This window comes from Sceloporus occidentalis, unplaced genomic scaffold (assembly GCF_023333645.1).
Source record: "Sceloporus occidentalis isolate IW3139 unplaced genomic scaffold, rSceOcc1.0.p SCAF_6, whole genome shotgun sequence".
In the NCBI taxonomy this organism is placed as follows: domain Eukaryota; kingdom Metazoa; phylum Chordata; class Lepidosauria; order Squamata; family Phrynosomatidae; genus Sceloporus; species Sceloporus occidentalis.
In genome coordinates, this window is record NW_028316986.1 from 14,619,979 (window position 1) to 14,627,680 (window position 7,702).

Sequence of the window (7,702 nt, forward strand, 5' to 3'; positions counted from 1 at the left end):
TCACCATCATCATCATGTTGCCTTTTTCCCCATCTGGGACTCAAAATAGCTTACAACTGTTTAAAAAACACATACACAAAATGCAAACATTAAAAAGTGATTAAACTATAAAAAGCCGTTAAACATAAATCAATAAACACATAAACATACAGACTTGGGGATGACAAACAGAAAAAGCCAACACATTGATTAGGTGGGACAGGCTCCCCAGTAAGCTCTCTAGAGCAGTTTGGGAAAATTACTTTTTGGGACCATAAAATCCCAGAAGTCCCTAAAGAATGTGGCCACTTTCCCATTAGCTGCTATGTGGTCCTTTTAACTAGAAATCCTGGGAAATACCAAGAGTACGGACGCTAAGTGTCCGCTATGTCAAAATGGCGGCGCTTAGCATCTACACATCTTGGCACCATTGTGATGCCGCAAGTGCGCCAATGGTGCCTTGCGGCATCATAATGGCATCGCAAAAAGAAGCCGCTTTTTGCAGCTTCTTTTTGCTGCGCAGAGGAGTTGCGTGGTTTGGGCACTGAGGCTCCTCCGTGCAGCAAATGAAGGCGCCGGAAAGGATGCCCCTTTCTAACCTAGTACGTGCCGAGCATGTACTTTTGGTGCGTGTGGAACGTGCCTTAGACAGCCATGTAGAAAATTTTGGATTTTGGAGTATTTTGGAATTCTGGATAAGTGATACTCAGCCTATATAGTGCTCTGGACCAATGTGGCCATGTGGACAGGCTGTTCCAAAGAAGAAGGAAGGAAGGAAGGAAGGAAGGAAGGAAGGAAGGAAGGAAGGAAGGAAGGGGCTGAATGATGTTAAAAGTGAAACTGAAAGAGAGGGGGGAAACATCAAAAGGAATAGAGAATAGAGTTGCCAGGCTGGTGCTGAAAACTTTATAGGCATATGTTCAGAGAAAAGGATGAGTCTCTAGACCAGTGGTTCCCAACCTTTCTAATGCCGCAACCCTTTAATACAGTTCCTTATGTTGTGGCGACCCCCAAGCATACAATTATTTTCATTGCTACATGGAAATATGTGTTTTCCGATGGTCTTAGGCGACCCCTGTGAAAGGGTCGTTCGACCCCCAAAGGGGTCTCGATCCACAGGTTGGGAACCACTGCTCTAGACCATTGATTACATAAGAAATTGATAGAATTTCTGGTGTATGAGCACTTACAACTGAGTATTTGGGGGATTTGAGCAGCGAAGCCATTTTCACCGGAAATAGTGGTGCCTGTTCACTGAAGAACATTCATACACTTTTGAATTTGTTATGTGCCATAATACTGGCATTTGTCTGTGAATGAAGACCTCCAAGACCTTAACGGCCTGGTTCTGGTCTTGAAACTGAGGACCATAGCTTCCTTTATTGAATCAATCTATTGATAATGTACTATTCCTCTTTTTCTATTTAACTGTCTCCCACTTTACTGAGCATTATTATCGTTTTGAATGAGTCATGTTGTCTCATGATATATCTAAAGTAAGCTAGCCTCAGTTTAATCATTTTGTCTTCAAGGGAAAGTTCAGGCTTGATTTGCTCTTACATCCATTTATTGGTTGTTTTGGTAGTCCACAGTATCCATAGAACTCACCTCCAGCACCTCACTTTAGATTAGTTGATTTCCCCCCACTCAGCCCTATGTAGCCTTACTTTTAGGCTCAGGACGGCACAAAGTGCCAGTCTGTTTAGGGCCTTAGAATTTGTGTAGATCCTCTGTGGCCATTATTTTTGTTTTCTTAATGTTCAACAGTATGCTTGGCTTTGCACTTTCTTCTGTGACTTTCCTCAGTAACTGTTCTAAGTATTTTATTTTCTGACGGTTTCATCTGCATATCTTAGGTTGTTGATATTCCTTCCTTCGATCTTCACTCCTCCTTCCTACAAGTCTAAGCTTACTCTGCATATGTTTTCTCTATGCCCATCTTAACAGTTTGTTTTCAACAGGATTGTCAAAAAGTGACAAATCCATACAAAGTACACATTCAACACAGGGCTCAATCAAGACAGTTCACCATCTATGGCAAATTTATTTTATTTTTATTTATTTAGGTATTTATATCCCGCCCTTCAGCCCTAATGGCTCTCAGGGCGGCTTACATTTATTATTATTTTTAACCAGACAGTTCCCTGCCCGCAGGCTTACAATCTAAAAGACACGACACAAAAGGAGAAGGGAATGGTGAGGGGGCAGGGGATCAGGTCCAGCATTCTTCTCTCCCTCTGAGGCCTGGACCAAGGCAGATGGACCGGAGGGAGGGCTCTGCTTCTTTCAGGCAGGCCTGGTGGAGCTCGCCTGCCTCTCTCCCCTTCAAGATGGTGGCTGAAGGGAGGGCTGGTCCTCTTTGAGGAAGGCAGTTGGAGCTCGCCTGCCTCTCTCTCCCAGATGGTGGCTGAAGGGAGGGCTGGTCCTCTTCGAGGAAGGCAGTTGGAGCTCGCCTGCCTCTCTCTCCCAGATGGTGGCTGAAGGGAGGGCTGGTCATCTTCGAGGAAGGCAGTTGGAGCTCGCCTGCCTCTCTCTCCCAGATGGTGGCTGAAGGGAGGGCTGGTCCTCTTTGAGGAAGGCAGTTGGAGCTCGCCTGCCTCTCTCTCCCAGATGGTGGCTGAAGGGAGGGCTGGTCATCTTCGAGGAAGGCAGTTGGAGCTCGCCTGCCTCTCTCCCTTTCAAGATGGTGGCTGAAGGGAGGGCTGGTCCTCTTCGAGGAAGGCAGTTGGAGCTCGCCTGCCTCTCTCTCCCAGGTGGTGGCTGAAGGGAGGGCTGGTCCTCTTTGAGGAAGGCAGTTGGAGCTCGCCTGCCTCTATCTCCCCTTCCAGATGGTGGCTGAAGGGAGGGCTGGTCCTCTTTGAGGAAGGCAGTTGGAGCTCGCCTGCCTCTCTCTCCCAGATGGTGGCTGAAGGGAGGGCTGGTCCTCTTTGAGGAAGGCAGTTGGAGCTCGCCTGCCTCTCTCTCCCAGATGGTGGCTGAAGGGAGGGCTGGTCCTCTTCGAGGAAGGCAGTTGGAGCTCGCCTGCCTCTCTCTCCCAGATGGTGGCTGAAGGGAGGGCTGGTCCTCTTCGAGGAAGGCAGTTGGAGCTCACCTGCCTCTCTCTCCCAGATGGTGGCTGAAGGGAGGGCTGGTCCTCTTTGAGGAAGGCAGTTGGAGCTCGCCTGCCTCTCTCTCCCAGATGGTGGCTGAAGGGAGGGCTGGTCCTCTTCAAGGAAGGCAGTTGGAGCTCGCCTGCCTCTCTCTCCCAGATGGTGGCTGAAGGGAGGGCTGGTCCTCTTTGAGGAAGGCAGTTGGAGCTCGCCTGCCTCTCTCTCCCCTTCCAGATGGTGGCTGAAGGGAGGGCTGGTCCTCTTTGAGGAAGGCAGTTGGAGCTCGCCTGCCTCTCTCTCCCAGATGGTGGCTGAAGGGAGGGCTGGTCCTCTTCGAGGAAGGCAGTTGGAGCTCGCCTGCCTCTCTCTCCCAGATGGTGGCTGAAGGGAGGGCTGGTCCTCTTTGAGGAAGGCAGTTGGAGCTCGCCTGCCTCTCTCTCCCCTTCCAGATGGTGGCTGAAGGGAGGGCTGGTCCTCTTTGAGGAAGGCAGTTGGAGCTCGCCTGCCTCTCTCTCCCAGATGGTGGCTGAAGGGTCCTCTTCGAGGAAGGCAGTTGGAGCTCGCCTGCCTCTCTCTCCCCTTCCAGATGGTGGCTGAAGGGAGGGCTGGTCCTCTTTGAGGAAGGCAGTTGGAGCTCGCCTGCCTCTCTCTCCCCTTCCAGATGGTGGCTGAAGGGAGGGCTGGTCATCTTCAAGGAAGGCAGTTGGAGCTCACCTGCCTCTCTCTCCCAGATGGTGGCTGAAGGGAGGGCTGGTCCTCTTCAAGGAAGGCAGTTGGAGCTCACCTGCCTCTCTCTCCCAGATGGTGGCTGAAGGGAGGGCTGGTCCTCTTCGAGGAAGGCAGTTGGAGCTCGCCTGCCTCTCTCTCCCCTTCCAGATGGTGGCTGAAGGGAGGGCTGGTCCTCTTCAAGGAAGGCAGTTGGAGCTCACCTGCCTCTCTCTCCCAGATGGTGGCTGAAGGGAGGGCTGGTCCTCTTCGAGGAAGGCAGTTGGAGCTCGCCTGCCTCTCTCTCCCCTTCCAGATGGTGGCTGAAGGGAGGGCTGGTCCTCTTCAAGGAAGGCAGTTGGAGCTCACCTGCCTCTCTCTCCCAGATGGTGGCTGAAGGGAGGGCTGGTCCTCTTCGAGGAAGGCAGTTGGAGCTCGCCTGCCTCTCTCTCCCAGATGGTGGCTGAAGGGAGGGCTGGTCCTCTTCAAGGAAGGCAGTTGGAGCTCACCTGCCTCTCTCTCCCAGATGGTGGCTGAAGGGAGGGCTGGTCCTCTTTGAGGAAGGCAGTTGGAGCTCGCCTGCCTCTCTCTCCCAGATGGTGGCTGAAGGGAGGGCTGGTCCTCTTCGAGGAAGGCAGTTGGAGCTCACCTGCCTCTCTCTCCCAGATGGTGGCTGAAGGGAGGGCTGGTCCTCTTCGAGGAAGGCAGTTGGAGCTCACCTGCCTCTCTCTCCCAGATGGTGGCTGAAGGGAGGGCTGGTCCTCTTCGAGGAAGGCAGTTGGAGCTCGCCTGCCTCTCTCTCCCAGATGGTGGCTGAAGGGAGGGCTGGTCCTCTTTGAGGAAGGCAGTTGGAGCTCGCCTGCCTCTCTCTCCCCTTCCAGATGGTGGCTGAAGGGAGGGCTGGTCCTCTTTGAGGAAGGCAGTTGGAGCTCGCCTGCCTCTCTCTACCAGATGGTGGCTGAAGGGTCCTCTTCGAGGAAGGCAGTTGGAGCTCACCTGCCTCTCTCTCCCCTTCCAGATGGTGGCTGAAGGGAGGGCTGGTCCTCTTTGAGGAAGGCAGTTGCTCGCCTGCCTCTCTCTCCCCTTCCAGATGGTGGCTGAAGGGAGGGCTGGTCCTCTTCGAGGAAGGCAGTTGGAGCTCGCCTGCCTCTCTCCCTTTCAAGATGGTGGCTGAAGGGAGGGCTGGTCCTCTTCAAGGAAGGCAGTTGGAGCTCGCCTGCCTCTCTCTCCCAGATGGTGGCTGAAGGGAGGGCTGGTCCTCTTTGAGGAAGGCAGTTGGAGCTCGCCTGCCTCTCTCTCCCCTTCCAGATGGTGGCTGAAGGGAGGGCTGGTCCTCTTTGAGGAAGGCAGTTGGAGCTCGCCTGCCTCTCTCTCCCCTTCCAGATGGTGGCTGAAGGGAGGGCTGGTCCTCTTCGAGGAAGGCAGTTGGAGCTCGCCTGCCTCTCCCCCTTTCAAGATGGTGGCTGAAGGGAGGGCTGGTCCTCTTTGAGGAAGGCAGTTGGAGCTCGCCTGCCTCTCTCTCCCAGATGGTGGCTGAAGGGAGGGCTGGTCCTCTTCGAGGAAGGCAGTTGGAGCTCACCTGCCTCTCTCTCCCCTTCCAGATGGTGGCTGAAGGGAGGGCTGGTCCTCTTTGAGGAAGGCAGTTGGAGCTCGCCTGCCTCTCTCTCCCAGGTGGTGGCTGAAGGGAGGGCTGGTCCTCTTCGAGGAAGGCAGTTGAAGACAGAAATGCCCCTGGTGTTGCATATGCAAAAGATGTGTGATACTGAATCGGGGTTGTATTGAATCTTACACCAGTACTTGGGATGTGATGGCATTCTTCACATCTGAAGGCAACACATCTGGGGAATACCAGTGGGAAAGTCATGTAGCATTTATGGGTCTTTCATCCAACATTGCACTGCTGTTTCTCAACGTCTGCCACCTGAAGCAGCTGCCTAATTTTACATAATGGTAGTACTGGCCCTGATTTCCTATGGTGGCTCTCTAGGGCATAAATCCTATGAGCTGAATCCCAGGGTCATGGATGCAATCCAGAGAGATCAGTTATCTCAGCCACTTTTGGTAATAGAATTCTAGATCAGTGGTTCCCAACCTGTGGGTCGGGACCCTTTTGGGGGTCGAATGACCCTTTCATGGCGGTCGCCTAAGGCCATTGGAAAACATCTATTTAATTACAGTTATGAAGTAGCAACGAAAATAATTTCATGGGTTTGGGTCACCACAACATGAGGAACTGTATTAAAGGGTCGTGGCATTAGGAAGGTTGGGAAACACTGTTCTAGAGGAACTTTTTGGTCTTATCCGGATGGTCTGCTTATGTTCCTAAGGGCTTATATAGTAAGATCATAGGGATATTTTCACAAACATCATACCTAGAGGACTGTGTCGATCTTGTCATGTTGAGTATGGAAAAGTCCCTTTTTCGGACTACAACTCCCAGCAGTCCACCTGCCAGCATAGCCACAGTAAATTTTCAAAGCTCTGATGGCATGACATTGCAACTCTGGAGGGGGGAAAAGAATCCATATACATATTTTAATCTAATCCCAGTCCTGACCTGAGAGCAAACTCATGCCAGGAAAAAATTACTGCAGAAGTGAAGGTTACTGTAAAAGTGTCCTTCCTGCCTGCACTGAGCAATGGAACATAGCTTGCATTCCTACATCCTGAATTGTCCCCTTTACTATCGTCGTTTCCTACAGAAATAATACTAGCCCCTATTCATCACAGGATGACACTTCAGAAAGTCCAGAACTGTATTTCCTATACCTGTTTGCAACAATCTGCAGATCCTGTCAGAATGTGTATTTTAGAGATATCAGAAGCACAATTGCTTTAAAAAGACACAAGCTAATAAAATGATTTAAAGAATTTAAATCACAAAAACTACATATATCAGAACTGCTGTTTCTGCTTACATCAAATGGATAGTGCCCCCTGCAGTATCTGCCTCCTTTGTGGCCTTTAGATTTCAAAAATCTAAAATTTCATTTACACATTCATATTAAAGTTTAACTTTATAGGATAGGCCTGATTTGAAAATTGTAAGACAATACTTCTCATGGAAGGAATGGGTTGACAGTGAGATAAGGAAGGTTAAACCAAGAATGTTTGCCATTTTCACTATTACATTAATTCTTTGCAAAGTATGCCAGTATCCATAATTCCATCTTGTGGTGTTCATGTACAAACCATCAGCTCTGAGTGCTCAATTGCTTCTGCGGTGTACCAACTGCGTCCTCAAGGAAAATAAAACCAGCAAACGTAGTTTACAAATGTTTGTTGGAAAGTACTAAATCTCATGTCAGTGGAATTAGAAATTGTAGAATAGCCAGTTAAGATTATCCTGTGCAAACAAAGCAATAGAAAAGTGTCCTAGCCTCCACATCTAAAATCTTATATTTACATTTGTTTCAGCAAAAAATAATATTTCGGGTATACTGGAGACCATAATTTTTTTAGCCTGCATGTTGTAGTGGTTAGTGTTGGACCAGGTTTCTGGGAGCCCAGGATTTGAATTCCTGTGCAGGCATGAAAACCCACTGGGGACAAGCCACACTCCCTCAGTCTAAGAAGAAGGCAATAGCAAACCACCTTTGAACAAATCTTGCAAGAAAGCCCCATGATATGTTTGCCTTCAGATCAAATTACTTGAAGGAACACACACATACCAAATATCTTTTTAAAAAGAAACTGGCCACTTCAGCAAAATGTTGGTTACTTTTCTAAGGGAAAAAACCTGTTACATGTGTAGATGTGTGCATACTTTTAAATTGTACGAAAAGTAAAGTACAAAATGGTGACTTGGAATGTAACTGACATTCAAAGTGAGTCCATCCTCTTTGCCCTTCTATATATAAAAGACTCATTCTCCAAGGTTGGAAAAAACAGAAATTGGTCAGAAGATTTTGGTGCTTTATCTGTACACA